This window comes from Miniopterus schreibersii (assembly GCF_964146895.1).
Source record: "Miniopterus schreibersii genome assembly, chromosome: 18".
NCBI classification, from domain to species: domain Eukaryota; kingdom Metazoa; phylum Chordata; class Mammalia; order Chiroptera; family Miniopteridae; genus Miniopterus; species Miniopterus schreibersii.
Window position 1 is genome coordinate 25962188 of NC_138121.1, and position 16284 is coordinate 25978471.

The 16284-nt window shown below is 51.4% G+C and overlaps 1 protein-coding gene across 1 annotated transcript in view; it reads left to right on the plus strand.

The window, feature by feature from the left end:
• The first annotated feature begins 9241 nt into the window (after positions 1-9241).
• The window catches only part of CRISPLD2 (cysteine rich secretory protein LCCL domain containing 2), a 60434-nt gene continuing 53391 nt past the window's right edge, over positions 9242-16284 (plus strand). Inside the window, exon 1 of the mRNA XM_081118185.1 lies at positions 9242-9386. The gene's annotated coding sequence lies outside the window, so the exon portion shown is untranslated. The remainder of the gene's footprint in view (positions 9387-16284) is intronic.

A 16284-nucleotide genomic window follows, 5' to 3' on the forward strand; every position in this document is an offset into this window, starting at 1 on the left:
TGAAATTGTGAAATGGAGAATCCCCATTTTGTTTTTATTATTATTGATTTTTTAGAGAGAGAAGAAGCGCGAGAGAGAAACACCAACGTGAGAGAGAAACATCTATCAGCTGCCTCCTGAGTACCCCCTACTGGGGATCGAGCGCAAAACTTAAGCATGTGCCCCGACTGGGAATTGAACTGGTGACCTTTTGATGCATGGGATGACCTCAAACAGCTGAACCACACCGGCCAGGGTGGAGCCTCCCATTTTTTAAAGATATAATCATGCTTCCATTTTGCCATTTCCCCCCCCAAAATGAAGAGGTGCCAGATTCAAAGGAGAGAAAACTAAGAAACAATAACAAAGCATTTTTTATCTGACATCAGATCCGGGGCAGGATTAGCTACTATGAGGAACAAAAACCACACCCCTCCTTCCCACCTAAATAGGGGTAGAAATTTATTTCTCGTTTACATAAAATAAGTCTGATCTAGGTAGTGGGACTGATATAAAGACCTCCAGTGTCACGAACTTAGGTGCCAACATTTATGGCTTCTGTTCCCAAGGTGCCTCGTGGTTCAAGGTGGCTGCTGCATTCCAGCCGTCATACCCTTATTCCACGCAGGAAGGAAGAAGGAGAACAACGGGAGGCGAATCCCTCGCATCCTTTAGGAAGACTTCCTTGAAGCCACGCACAACTCTTTGGCTGAAATGTAGCTCAGTGGACAGGAGAAGCTACGAGCCAGTCTGTCCGGGAAGTATAGTCTTGTAGCTGAGTGACGAAGAGGTACTCAATTAGAATTCAAGAATCTGTCTGTTCTTAAAGAAAAGAGATAAGGTATCAGGAGGCAACTTGAGCAATCAGTGCCACTGCCGGGGAGTTTTGTGCCAGAAGGGATCTAGCACTGCGATGGAGGATCGGGAAGCTGGCATTACTGTCCCGGGCGGGCACAACCGTGTAGTCCCAGGTGTTGATGATTTGGCATCACTTTTTATAAACGTTCCCTTGGCTGAGTAGGAAGGATTTGCAAGCATCCCAGGATAATTGTTTATACTTCAAAGCCATAGAAGCATTTCCATCCCAAGTCCTGTGACAAGCTCCCTGAGTGTCCCAGTACTTTCTAACCAGAGAATTCAACAGGATACCCTTCTGACCACCCCATGGCCTCAACAGGTATCCCTCACTAGGTGACAGCTCACAGTTGGAATTCAGGCCTCGAATGGATTCAGAGAGAGAGAGGTACAGACCTGTATCAGACCTATTAACATCTAATAAACAAATCACAAAATTGTTCCAATCTCAGGTTTTGGAGTCTACTGGGTTCACACCCTCTGTAACCTTTGCTGTGCGATCCTGGGTAACTTATGCGTGTGAACCTCAGTTTTCTTCTTGGTGTGATGGGGGTGCAATAGATTCCACCTTGCAGCACTGGCATGAGGAAGGGATGCAGGATTCCTGTCGAGTGCTCAGTAGACGATAGACTTGGAGTCCCTAGGTCCCTCCTGCGTGCTCGGGGTTCACCAGGGTGCCGAGAGGAAGGGAGCTGTTCTGGGGGCTACGGATGACCATCCTTTTTAGTGCCAGGAGCTGTCTCAAAAACATTCATTCCAGCTCTCCACCACAGGCCACCCTCCCCACGGATGCCCACGATGTGGAAGGCTTGCCTTTGGCGGGGTCCCAGCTCTCTCCCTCCAGGTTAAAGTCCGCATTGCTAAGCGGGCTTCACTCAGGGCTCTCACCTCCCGCTCTGACCTCTGCTTGCACACGGGGGTTCAGGCTTCCAGTCTTTGCATTTGCTGCCCTTTGCCTAGAGAGCCCAGGCCTGCCTCCTGAGCTTTCGTCTAGATCCATCTCTTTCGTCTGGCTCTCTGCCTAGCCCCCTTTCCTTGGGGCGGCTGCTCCAACCGCTCACAGGCTCCTGCTGCCCTGGCCCCTGGGTGAGCCGGGTGAGCCCATCCTGAGGCCCCGTTCCCCTCCCACAGGTTTGTGGCAATGGCTGGGTATCTTGCGTTGGGTTCCCCACAACAGACTCTTAGACAGGATGTTGAGTGCAAGTAGTTTTTTGGGGGAGATGATCCCAGAAAATACCAGGAGACGGGTAAGGAGTCAATAAAGAATGGCTGTGACCAGCTACCACTGTGGTCCCTGCAGTGTAGTCTCGGGGAGCCAGTGTTTTCTCGCCTGAGAGGTGAGGGAGCTGGGGTATCTGTACTGCAGTTCTTATTAAATTACTGGGGGACGCCCTAGCTGGTTTTGCTCAGTGGTTAGGGCATCGGCCTGCAGACTGAAGGGTCCCTGGTTCAATTCCAGCCAAGGGCACGCACCTCAGTTGCAGGCTCGGCCCCTTTCGGGGTGCATGTGGGATGCAACCACTCGGTGTCTCTCTCTCACATCGATGTTTCTCTCTTTCTCCCTTCCACTCTCTCTGAAAAGCAATGGGAAAAATATCGGGCAAGGATTAAAAAATAATAATAAAAATTTTGGGGAGGGAATGCTGCTCCAAGGGGTGTAATTCCATGTTGATTTGACCTGCCAGGAACTCCCGTGCCCAGAAGAAGCTCTGAGGCAAAGGAACGCTTGTGCTGGCAGCTGGAAGTGAGGCTGGCATGCACCGAGGTCGTCATGGTTGGAGGACCAGGACGGGGCATGATGGCATCTGCCAGGGTGGGCATGTGGCCTGAGCCAGGCCAGTCATGTCTTTCCCTGGGATTTTATTCCTCAATTTGTAGCCAGCTGGGAGGTGCCAGCCTGTTGAGCCACAGAGCTGGCAGGGTTGAATCGGAGCCACCAGCGGCCACCTCCTCTACTTCTCGGAGAAACAGGAGGGAGCCCGGCAGAGCCGGAGAGGAGCCGGGAGGTCAGGGGAGGGGAAGGAGGGCGGGTGACCATCTCACTTGAGGTCCGGGACCCAGGCGTGCCTGCAGCTCCTCTCCTGGCTTCCCACTTACAGAAGCCAAGGCATTGCCTCTTTTTCCCCTTCAGCCCGTCCTAGTTAAGTTTCTGTAACAAACAACAAAAGAACCCTGGTTCATGCACTGGCCCTGCATCAGCCTGGGCCTCAGCCCGCCCCTCGGTCCAGACACCGCCTCTCCTGGGCTCCTCGGAGGCCTCTAGGTGTCTCTGTTATTGCACTTAGCGCAGAGGACGGGATTCGTCGTTCACCCAGGGGCCCTCCATTAAAGGCTTTGTCTCATGTCTGCCTTAGTCGTCTCTTTTTTCCAGAATGCCCTGTCCAAAGAAAGTCTTCAGTAAATGCCACCAAATAGAATAAAAAATGAACTCCAGCATTCATTTATTTTAAAAAATCTATTTACATTTTCTGTTTGCATTACTTCTTGTTGGGTAACTTGAGTTGGACAAATTTGCTCTTCACTGTTGGATGAAGAATTCCTTTAATTTGCCCTAAACTACCTCTCTCAAACTTTAAGGGGGCGCCCATCATATTCTGGGACTTGGTGTCCATTTTTCCTACATGAGTCATATTTTTTATATAGTTAAATAATCCCACAGCTAAGCCTTAGCTTACCAAACCCTCCTTGTAAAAAGCCTTCCTCTCTTTATATGGCTGTTTAGACCTTATCAGTTCTCTCCTATTTTTCTCCTATACTTGTCCGCATATTCTGTGGCATGTAGTAGATGCTCGTTAAATATCCAGTGGATAGATGAATGAATGCACATGTATCCCAGGAGAATAGAGTGACTCCTGGGAGCTTCTCCCCAGTCCTCAGGGTCCTTGTCTTAGTTTTGGTTCCCAGAAGCAGACCCTGACCTGAGGATGTCAGGGCAGGTGGTGTATTTGAGACGTGCAAGGATATAGAGAACGGGGGTGGGTTACTGAGATAGGACGAGAAGGAACCTGATAAACTTTGCTTCATTAAGCCAGCTACCACGTGGCTGACTAGAGCATTTTTCTGGGAAACACCCACCTCTGAAGCTTTTCAGCTGAGAGATGGGACCTAGGTTTTTATACCCCCAACCCTGTTAGCTGTTGTTAGCTGATGCCCCAGAGGGTGTTAAATCCTAGGCACTTTGGGGCCACCATGCTTGTGGGCTAAGTGGGTTCAGACAGCTCAGGGGCAAGTCAGGTGGGTGGGCACAGAAATGGTTGGGGATTCTAGGGACATGAATGGGACACTGATAAAGTTTGCTTCAGCCTTACAGGTTGACTTTTTACCTCAAGCTACTGTCCCCCTGAATCCTGGGCCTTTTGCTGGCTGTACCCACAGACTTTTTGCTGTGGATCACCCCCATCCACCTGGCCTCTGGGCATGTCCGCCCAGCGTACAGTGCCTCACCATCACGTTCATGTCGCTTTGGTCTCATTTGATTGACCAGGGGCAGACCTCTCTTCTCACAGGGCCCATTAGATTCTCTTGTTAGGAAGTTAGAACTGGGATACGGCTGGGCACAGCCTGAGCCGATGCCCGCAACAAGGGAGATGTGAGCCCTCCTGCTGGTGGGACGGTCATGTCCACAGGGAATAGGCGAGGCCTGGTTGCAGGGTGAGAAGGAAGGGGCCTCTATATTGAGAGGGAAAATATACATGGTACTGCCAGGATGCCAGGCACCCTTCCAGGACTAATTCTAGTTCTTCTTTGATTTTATTTTATATTTTATTATTTTATTTTAATTTTTCTCTTCCTCTTGGTTCCTCTTTCTAAGCCATGCCCATCGCAAAATGATGCCTCCGTATCTCCTTGGCTCAAATTCTTAATGGTCTTTGGCGCCAAATTGAGGCTTAGTGACACTCTGCAGCTGCTGAGTGGGCGTGTCAGGAACAAACAAGGATGTGGAACTCCCTGGCCAAGGCTCTTGATGTCCAGTTTAAGAGACTCCAGTGAAAACAAGTGGTGAAGATGTTGGTGTGAGTTCAAGATCCTTCGGCCCTGTGACAACCGCACTGATAGGAAAGGAAGACCTTGGTCTTTGTGTCAAATGATTCAACCTTCGGACCACCTGACGCAGCCCCACCATTCTGTGCTCACGACATGTGTGGTCCTACCATTGGCCCACCTTGGTTCTGAGAGAGCAATTGACAGAGGGGTGGAACTTCTCCAGAATGTCATGACCAGGCCCACATGTTTCTTTTTTCAGGTTGGGCTTCATTACGGTTCTTCAGAAGGACCTTTTCCCTTGTCTCAAACTCTCCATTACTTAACTCCTGCCTGGATAGCACACAGGATCCTTTGCCGGGATTTCCAAGGATATCCGTGGCTGGTCGTTTGCCACAAAGACTCTTGGGTGCATCTTGGTCCTTTCCCATTCAGGACCTCCCAGGAGCTGATGTTGCCCATGACACACCATCTTATTCAAAGGGAAATGTTAATTTTTGGAAATTTTTTTGAAATCTAAGATTACATAATGATGGAAAAGTTGATCAAAGTTAAACTTTTCTGTCTCTTTACTCTGTTGGCTCTATTAACAATAAAATTAACTAATATGTGCTATGTGCAAGTGTTATTCTAATTTTTCTAATTATTTTCTATATATAAACTATTTAATATTTTAATAACAGCCCTAGGGGAGAAAGAGGCCATTGTCATCACCTCCATTTTATAGATGGGGAGCTAAGCACAAGGCCAACAGCTTGGAAGTGGAGGAGCCAGGAATGGAACCCAGCCTGGCTGGTTCCAGACAATGGCACCAACCAGCAAGCTACTGACTCATTCTGCCCCTAGGGTCATCAGCCTGGGAGGCAGTTGTCATTCAGAGAGGTCAGGTCACTTGAACAGCTGGTGTCTGGTGGAGTTAGGATTCAAACTCACTGGTTCAGACCAGGAGTGAAGAAAGTCTGGCCCTTGGGCCATATACTGCTGGTGAAATCCTTTGGTCTGGCCCTGCCAAGGCAACTGCAGGTGGGGCTCAAAATTCAATAAATCTTGGAGCTTTTTTCATAGCTAATTTTAAGCTGATAATTTTGTATGGCCCTTAGAATGATGTTATAAATATCCAATGGCCCTTGGCAGAAAAAAGGTTCCCCACCCCTGGTCTAGATGCAAACATGGTGCTTCTTCCACTGGACTAACTTAGCCCCCTATGAAGGATGAATTGTCTTTCATTGAGTGCTCGGGGCCAGGCACTGAGCTATGCATTTTTACGTATCTTTTTTGTAAAAAAATATGTATTTTTTTTATTTCAGAGAGAGGAAGGGAGAGGGGGAGAGAGAGAGATAGAAACATCAATGATGAGAGAGTAATTGATCGGCTGCCTCCTGCATGCCCCCCAGTGGGGATTGAGCCCGCAACCTCAGCATGTGCCCTGACTGGAAATTGAACCGGGATCTCCTGGATCATAGGTGGATGCTCAATCACTGAGCCATGCCGGCCGGACTGTTTTTACATATCTTGTCTGCAAATTCTTTCATCTCTACCTGTTGAGAAGTGTGTTCTATGTCCTTTCTTCTTGACCCTAGGAAGATTCTGTGATTTGACCAAGGGTATCGCAGAGTGAGACTATGACTTCCAATGACAGGTCATAAAAGGTCATGCACCTTCTGCCTGGTTTTCTTGGGAGGCTTGCTCTGGGTGAAGTAAAAAGTCTGGCTGCCCTGAGACTGTCTTCCTGGAAAGGCCACATGGAGGCACTTCAGTTGACAGCCCCAGCTGAGCTCCCACCACATGGGTGAACCAGCTTGGGTGTCCAGCTCAGTCCAGCCTTCAGATGCCTGCAGCCCCAGCCAACACCTGACTGCAACCACATGAGAGACCTCCAAGGAAGGTCCTCCAACCGGGCCTGTCTCAGATACCTGATCTACGAAATCATGAGCAAAATAGAGTGGTTGTTTGAAGCCACTGTTTTGGGATAATTTGTTACACAGCAGTAGTAACCATAACATCCCATTTGGGAAATGTTAGCCCAATGGGTTCACACTACAGCAAACCTGAATACCCTAATCCCTTCAGGTCACCTGGTTTTAGAGGCCAAGGTCATGGGCTCTGGGCTTGGACTGCCTGAGTTGGAGTCCTAAGCCCATCACTCAGTAGCCAAGTGACCCTGGGCAAGTATCTTCATCTGCCTGAGACTCAGTTTTCCCATCTATAAAACAAGGCCAACAATAGCTCATTGGGTTGTGAGAGGTTCATAGGCCGATGCTGGTGAACCCCCAAGTACAGCGCCTGGCATACGTAAGTGCTCGCTGGAAGTCAGCAGGCAGGTGGGCACAGTCAGATGCTAGGCCAGGGAGGCTCAGTGGGGTAGACAGAAGCAGTGGGGCAGGTAAGGAGAAGACCACAGAAGGAGAGGAAAGCAGAGACTGAGGGAGAGGAGGGGAAGAGGATCTGGAAGGTTCTGTTGTGTGCAGGGTGCTGGAGCAGTGGCTGCCGGTCAGTGGGAATTGGGAGCCTGTCTGGGCACCGACATTGTTTAGGTGCCCTCAGGTAGCAGCTCTGCCAACAGTGCCCTGGAATGCTTGGGCCAAGAAGAGTGTCTGATGACCTATCCTGGATCAGCAAGGGGCCTGCAGAGTTGCCATAAAAAGCATCATTAAGGAGGTGGAGGTCGGGGCAAGAGCTGTGAACATTTCAGTATTAACAACCCTCACCCCCCACACAGATGCTGGGCCCATTAGAAATTAGACTCTGTGTAGCTTTCCTTCCCTTCTGCTGGACTGGGGACCCAGTTTATTCCACTTTCCTGTACCCAAGGTTTAATGGTACACAAAGTGGTGGTAGCTTAGTGGGCAAGGGCATGAGTTCAAATCCTGGTTCCTCCACTCAGGAGCTGTGTGTACTGGGGAAAGCTACTTACACTCTCTGTGCCCAGTTTCCTGATCATTACAGGACCAGCCTCAGAGGATTGTTGTGGGTGGACAGGATGCTGTGTATGGGGCTGGGTATCTGAGAGGCATCTGTAATACAAGGATTGCCCTTTGTCAAAGTGGGGACTGTTGTTCTGGAACAAGGTGGATCACCCCTAAATACATCAATGCTTGGAACAAAGCCCAGTACATAGGTGCTTCATAAGTATTTAAATCTTGATCAAGAGTTTCTGGCTTTCTGAATCCATGTCACATATGCCCCACCAGTCACCCAGGGATCTTCTTCCCTCATCCCTGCCCCAGGTGCTCTCCACCTTGATTGCCCTAGATGCTCTGACCCGCCTGGGTGCCCCAGGCCCTGAGGTCCCAGAGGGGTCTTGCCTGATCCCGCTCACCACTGCCCAGCACAGGGCCTGGTGCAGAGTGATTCAGCGGGAGTGGGTGAAGGAATGAGCGATGAATGAGCTGATTCCGATGCCTTCATGCAGCGGGAGGACAGGCTCCTCCTTGGCGCACAGTAGGGCCACACTATATGCCTAAGTAGGAAACACAGGAAGCCCTTTAGCTCCTCCAGTCTTGTTTCTTCACCTACCAGCAAGGGCCTTGGGCTTACATGTTTCAAAGGCTGTTTCTTCTGGCTCTAAATGGTTTTGTTACCGATACTCAGTGCCTGTGGGCAAAATGTAGTAAGAGCAAGGTTTGAACTTGTGCAGCTGCCCACCAAGCTACGGGACTCTCTTCTCCAGGCCTCAGTTGCCCGGTCTGTGAAATGGGATCGTTTCCGTCTCATTGGATTCTGGTGAACGTATATTTGGATAGTGAAGGTAAAGGCGCTTAGCCTGGCATGGACACATGTTTTCACTGCTCTCATCCACAGTGTCCAGTGTCATCTCCTAGTCGTCCTTTCTTCATCCATACATTGGGAAGAGAGAACGAGAGGGAGGGAGGGAGGGAAAGAGATCGAGAGAGAGAGGGACAGAGAGAGGGACAGAGACATTGATATGAAGTCAGGATGGCATGAGCGAAGCTTTCTGCCCATGTGCAGAGGATGGAGATAAATTTAGCAAGCGTGTATTCTGCGCCACAGTTTACGGAGCCCACGCCCTTCCCGATTTTATGTCGTACAATCCCGGGAGGTCACCTCCCTATTGCCATTTTCCAGCTGAGCCGCAGAGGGACTGGACTTGGTAAATTTGCAAACCCCCGGTGGAAAGTGCCTGGCACCGCGCCGGGTGCCTAGTAAGCGCTCAAGGGAACCGATACTTTTATGGTCACGATGAGGAAACAGCGCGTCGTCTTCTCACCCGGAGTTCATAGGATGCGGGTGGTCCTGGGCGCTCGGGGGCTCGCGGGGCGGGGCGGGGCCTGAGGGGCGGGGCGGGGCCGGGGCCGCTACCCTGCCGCCCTATCAGCTCCCGCGCCCCCCGGGGGCGTGGCCTCCGGGCTACTGACAACATATAAGAAGCGGAGCGCGGGGCCGGGGATCCACTGCCGCGCTCGGCCGCCGGGTTCTCAGGTTCTCGCTCGCGCTGCGGCCGGTCCGTCCCGAGTCCCGCTGTGCTCGCGCCGCCGCCGCCGCCGCCGCCGCCGCCGCCTCTGCACGACGCAGGAGACCCCTACGGGCCGGTGATTGGAGCCTCTGCGGCGGTAAGTGTGACTTAGACTCCTTTCCTCTCTGCCAGCCTTGGTCCATGCCCGTCATCTCCCAGGAGTGGAAGTAGCCAGGGCAGATGCCCGCTCTTAGGGCTCGCTGTGCGCAAGCACCAAACGGAGCGCCTCCCCGCGTCCCAGAACCGGGCTCAGCCGCTTGCCGCTGGAGAAACTGAGGCACGTCCAGGGCAAGTCAGTTGCCCAAGACCACAGGCAGGACGGGAGGGAGCCGGGACGCAGAGGCGGGCTGAGTGCAGACCCGGGCTCCTGGAGGCTGCGTGCTCCTTGCCCGCCCGCGCGATCCCCTAGCATCTGCTGCCTTCCTGTGCGGGCACCGGGCGTCCGTCAGTGGAAAGCCCATAGTGTGGATGTGGCAGGAGTTTGAATGTGCCTACCCACATGAGGATGGCTGGGGGTGATGCCAACGGTGTGCGCATCTTGCTCCAACAGTTTACAGGACCACGTCCTATCTTTATGTTGTTTCATTTGCAACAAACCTCACAGTAGCCTTCCTCTTCTCATATTTCAGATGAAGACGCGGGGGGATTAGGGAGGCGAAGTGAGTTGTCCAGGCAGGGCCAGGGCTGAAATCCAGCTCTATCTGCGTCCAAAGCTCCAGAGGGCCGCGGGATGTGTCCAGGCCTGGGGCATGTCAGAGTTCTTGCAGGTTCAGGAGCGGGTTCCTGGGTATCTTCAGCCAGAGTGGGCACCTGCATAAACTCCTTGCGTGGAGAGAATTCTGCTGGGAGCTGAGGGCTTGGTTCTGCCGTCCTGGGGCGATGGGCTGCCCTAGATGGATAGAACCAGAGCCAGCGCCTCATGTGGGGCAGACCCAGAGACTCCCTTGCCAAGTGCTAGGCTAGTAGACAGGCCAGAAAGGGCTTAGCTGATGCCTACTCATTGAAGTCTGACTTGAATTGGGCATCTTTTAGCCAAAAGGTAGATTGCTGCTCTGGTCGAGAGAAGCAACTGGAGGGCCTGTGCAAATACCCAACTTGCCTTGCAACCTAGAGTGGGTTTGTGAGTTTTTACCTTGAGCATCTGGGCCCCTCGGATTATGGAAGAATAGGGTGAGCTACCTTTCCCAGCTGGGTCAGGGCATCTAGGGTCTAGACTTTGACAGGTGAGAGACCAGGGTCCTGCAGAAAAAGATGAGGGGCAGGTGGCCTTCCCCAAATAGTCTGAGAGGGGACTTTCCAGGGCTTTGCGTTTTGTGCACCTGCTTTTCTGCTTCTGCCTCTGATCTGGCTGTTTCCACATGGGGGAGGAGCAGAAGGTGTGGGAGCTGTACAACTGGTGTGGCAGGTATGAGACCCTGGGCCATGCACTTAACCTGAATTATCATCTCTGCGGCACACCTGGGCAGCAGGCCTCTTGATCCCCATTTCACAGATGGGAAAACCGAGGCTCAAAGAGGTGCATGCCAAGGTCCCCTAGCTGGTGTGCCATGCTGTCACCTGCTGTCACCTCCAGGTCTGTCTGGCTGCAGACCCTACACTTAATTGCTGGGTCCTGCCTAGCCCCTAACTCCATCCCCTGGGCCTGACCTTCATACAAGGCGTTGTTACGTCTGAGGTGTTGTTTTGCCTGGGAGGGGGTCCAGGTAAAACCGCTGTCAGCAGAGCTGATCACAGGCCCCAGGACCCCGACAGTGCACCCTAGCAAGAGGATGGAGAGGGCCAGTTTGCTTTTTACAGAGCCTCTTAGGATGTAGGAGTTGGGATAATAAGAATAACACGTATAATCACACCAGCCCGACATTTACCCAGCACTCCGGGCCAGCCATGCCCAGGGTTTTTTTTACATGGATGATCTCACTGACTATTTTATGAGGTGGGCACCGGCCCATCCCCCTTTTTACAAGTAGGAAATTGGAAGCTTGGAGCGGTTAAGGCATGTACCCAGCATGACAGAGCCAAGGCAGAGGAGAGCTGCCATCCTGGCTGGGGCCTGCCGCAGATCCTGGAAGAAAGTGCTCATCCAGTGCTGAGCCCCTCGGCTGTCACGGCAGAGTTCGCTGCTAGTCAAGGCCTCTCCTACCACATGGGATCGAGGTCCCTGGCCTGGGTTAGGGGTGGGTCTGGAAAGGGGATGCACTGACACAAGGGGGCTTGGACTCCACTCTGCCGGCAGGTACTGGTATCAATGCAGGGAGCCCGGCCCCAGGACTCAGATCAATACTGGCTCCCAAGGTCCTGCTTCCAGACTGGAGAGAAGAGCTGGCTGGCTAGGGGCAGGAATGGAGCCCCTGCACAAAAGCATGAGGCCTCTGAGAGCCCCCACATGCCGTTCCTCCCTCAAAGACCCCACGTTAGTTCTCTAGCCTTAAGTCAGTTGCATTTGAAAACTGGCTTTTAGAGGCAGGACCCCCAACGCTGACCCCTCTGGCCTGTGGGAGTTGGAACATTTCTTTTCTCTGTCACCAGTGTAATTTACTATGTATGGGAGGTGCCTCTGTGTCTGCTTGCTCCCAACCTAGGAGGCTTTTTTTTTTCTTTTTTCTTTTGCAAACTCACTAGTTTTTGATCAGTCCCAGATGTGCAAAACCCAGCATCGCTCAAAGGGGCTGATGGCTTGTCAAGAAAGGAAACTACAACACAGGCGTCATTTCATTTCATCTTCAGCTCATTGAGCTGAATAGATTCTCAGACCTTCCTGGGACAGGGATCTGGAGCCCCTCATAAAGTCCTAAATGAAACATGCTTTGTTCTGGAGCAGGGAGGCTCGATCAGGTCTGGGAGGCGGTTGGTAGCGCCAGCCATGCCCTTTTTTCTTTTCTTTCCTTCCTTCTTTCTTTTTTTCTCTTTCTTTCTTTCCTTGAATAAAAAATTGTTTTATTGTGGTAAAATATACATAAACACAAAATTTACCATTTTAACTATTTTAAAGTGGACAGTGCAGTGATAGTACATTCGAAATGTTGTGTAACCATCACCACAGTCTAATTCCAGAACAAAGGAGGCCCCATAGCCATTATTAGCAGTCACTCCGCTTTCTTTCCTCCCTAGCCCCTGGCAACTACTAGTCTACCTTCTGTTTCTACGGATTTACTATTCTTGACATTTCACATAAATGGAATCGTACATATGTGGCTTTCTGTGACTGGCTTCTTTCACTTGGTATGACGTTGTCATGGTTCCCCATGTTGTAGCGTGTCAGTGCTCCATTCCTTTTTTACGGGTGAGTAATATTCCTCCGTGTGCATAGACCACATTTGGCTTATCCATTCTTCCACCAGTGGAAGTCTGGGATGTTTCCACATTTTGGTTATTGTGAATGATGCTGCTATTAACATTTGTGTACATGTTTTTCTTTAAAAGCCTATTTTCGATTGTTTGGGCCTACACCCAGGAGTGGAATTACCGGGGTCACATTAACCTATTGAGGAACCATGTTCTCTTTTCTTGACTCCCTTCTTGAAGAAGCATCAGCTCAGGTCATCTCATGTCAGAATTGGTCAAGGTCCTGTGCATAGGTGCAGGGAAATCTGGCATCTGAGTGTTTTGGGGGAGGTGCTGGCATTCCACCCAGGATCACAGTAGCAACTGGCTTTGTACCCCAGTCTGTGCAACTGTGGGCACTCGCAGACAGACACCCCCCTTTCAAGGCTGAGGGCAGATTGTCTCTCGCGGTTCAGCCTGAAGGAGATTTATCTTCTCCGTTGTCTCAAGTGCTGTGTCAGCTTAGACAGAAACCACAGATTCAGGGGGAAAAGGAGAGGATTATGCAACTTCTGGGTCATCATTTTAAAAATATTATAAATTATGAAATGCCACATTTTCAATAGGAATTTCTGGAATGCGTCCCATTGTGAGTGCAGAATGGCAATATCCCGGCAGGAAAAATAATTGAGCTTCCATTTCTTTAATATGTTTTTAAAAAAATTGATTTTAGAGAGAGGGAGAGGGAGAGAGGAAGAGAGAGAAACATCGATGTGAGAGAGAAACATCGATCTGTTCCCTCTCACACGCACCCCAACCGGGGACGAAACCCACAACCTGGGCATGTGCCCTGACCAGGAATCGAGCCAGTGACCTTTCCATGCACGAGACGATGCTCAGCCCACTGAGCCACACTGGCCAGGGCTTGAGCTTCCATTTCACTTGCAGTCAAATAGTTTTCTGGAATTGACCTGCCCTAGCGTTCTTTCCGACTGGAAAAAACCTACCCAGAGCCCTCTAGGAGTGGCTGCTGGCATCCAGCTGGCATCTGCTGAGACTGACTTGATAAGAGGCGGAGAAATCCTAGATCAAAGAGGTAGCATCCTCTGGCAGGGAGAGGTGATAGTGGGTGGGAGTGTTGTCGAGGGTGCACCAAGTGTGTGTGTGCGCAAAGGCCCTGAGGCAGGAAGGGGCCTGGCACCCATGGAGAAAGGCAAGAAGTTCCCTGTGGCTGGAGTTCAGGGTCAGATTCAGGAGCAGTAAGGTCTGCCTTGCAGGTGGGGTGAGCTCTGCTGAGTTAGGATCCCCTGCTATGGGCTGCGGGGCATAGGAGTGTAACAGGGTGATGTTTTTCACTTGAGAACAGATCATCGTGAAATGAGTAGCGTCTCCCAAATTGTGGGGAGCCCATCCGTGCTGATCCTCTAGGTAACTGAGCGTTGGCACAGACCCAGTAGCAAAGCTCACCAATCCAGGAGCTGTGCCTTCCTCCTTCTGCTTATAGCGAGGCCCATGTTTCAGGTGGTCCCTCAGTCCCTAATGCCCGCCCCCCATCTCCCTTTACAACAAAGAGAGCATTCTCTACTACAGAGTCTCTGGCCAGTAGCGGGGCCCAGCTGGGAGGTCCTCACTTTGCTCTGTTTTCATTGTGCTTAGTTTTATTTCTGCTTCCATTCAAGGCAGAAGCCATCAAGTTCCCTGCAAATGGTGGTGATGGGAAGTTACCTTTGATAAGTAAAAATTTCTGAACCCTCAAAGTGGGCCAACTTGAATAAAAATAAAAATATGTACTCATACAAGCGGATGGTGAAGCCAGACAAGATTGGGGAGGGGGTGTGCCAAGGATTGAAGTTTGGCAAATCCTGGATTAAGCCGGGACGTGAGGAGATTGGAGAGGCTGTTATAATCTGGAGCAGTGGTTCTCAAAGTGGGGTCCCACTCAAGCTGGGGTGGGGTACAGCAGCACCTGGAAACTCATTAAAATGCAGATTCTCGGGCCCCTCCCCAGATCTCCTAAATCAGAAGCTATGGGGGTGGGACTGGCAATCTGTGTTTTAATGAGGCTGCCAACACTTTCTGGTATAGACTCAAATGTGAGACCTACTGCCCTAGAAAGCCCATGAAGACTTTGCCCTGGGGCCGGGCATAGATAGGATGGTGGGGGGGACTGGTTAGTGGGTAGATGGGAAGCTGTGTGTGTGGAAGGTTCTGCTTACAGGACTTGGTGTGGCCAGAGAGAAGTCACATGGCGAGAATGCAGTGAGTGGCTTGGGAGCTACAGTGACTGCCAGACTCAAAGCCCCTTGAAAACAAGTTGTTGGAGTATCTCTGAGTCTTTTTCCTGGAAGAATGCTCCACTTGTTGGCACTCCTGCTCTGGGGCCTGAGCACGTGCCCTGAGGATTCCAGCATCTTCCCTCTGAGCATATTTAGTGTCCCTGTGTGTCCAGGAGCTCGCGAAGGACATTTGTTTGTAACCCCGAAACGTCCCCTCTGGAAAAATGAGTTGTTTCCAGGATGACATTTAAAATATATCTGCCCGTACATGTATTATCCCCTCTCTCCTCCTGCCCCAAACCGGCTTCCAACACAGCCAGTCTGTTCTCCCGGGCAGAAGCACCAGGCTGCTGAAAACTCTGTTTATTCCCAGAAACCTTCAAGACCTGGGCTTCGCTGGGACTGGAGATATTTTCAGCTTTGGCATTGCTGGACAAAGTGCCCTCTCAGACGTGGGATGAACTGGGCCCTGTCTGGGAGAGGTGGTGTCTGGTCCAAGTGGGAGGCCCGGGCCAGCCGCAGGGCTTTATCTGGGCTCCGACAAGTAAGTTCACTTTGAAGCGCTGTCCTGCTGGAGACCAGACTCCAGACTTGTCTCAGCTCTGACTCCTGGGGAGAGTCCTTCAGGATTCTCTCTTGCATAACGGTGTTCCCTTCGCAGCCACTCTGGCATGGTCCATCCTTCACACAGAAGCCAGAGAGAGGGCTGCACCCTCAGACCAGTGGATGAACTTTTTCCAAGTGCATATGTGCGCAGTAGGACCCCAGACCAAGCTGCAGGCCTGACCAGTCCCCCTGCCCCCTCCATGGTAACCATTTATGGACTCCTAATGGCATGGGTTGGCTTGCCTGCTTTTGAACTCTACATAAACGGCACCATGCGTGTTTAATCACTGGAATCTGGCTTCTTTTGTTCAGCGTTACATCTGCGAGCTTTGTCTACCTCGTTGCATGCTCACTGGCTTTCAAAGCATAAACCAGACCCTAGCGCTGTCAGCTTCATCCCCCCACTGCCACGTTTGTCTTTGCTTTTAGAGTAAGATCGAGACTCCTTGTCGTGGCCTTCAAGGCCCCTGGCCACCTGTCCCTACCTGCCTCTGTGACCCCATTTGTCCCTCTTTCCACTGGCTTTGCACCTGTCCTGGGTCATGCTGAGACAATGACCGCCCCTAAGCCTCTGTCCTCACTGTTCCTGCTGCCTGGAGTTCCCTCTCCTTGAGATCTCGGCAGGACCCCACTGTTCGTCCTGGCCAGGGTGGTCCCTCCCCAACCTCTGCTCAATTCCCCATCCCATTCCCAGGGCAGCTTTCCTCATGCCTTTTGTCTTTATGTAGTTGCTGCTGTGTCCCCTCCCCTTCCCAAGAGTGGAATGTCTTGTTCCCTTGCATATCTCAAGGACTCCGTGGCCACCCGAGGGTTGGCCCTGGGGATTTTCGTCCACAGAGCCGTGTGGAAACT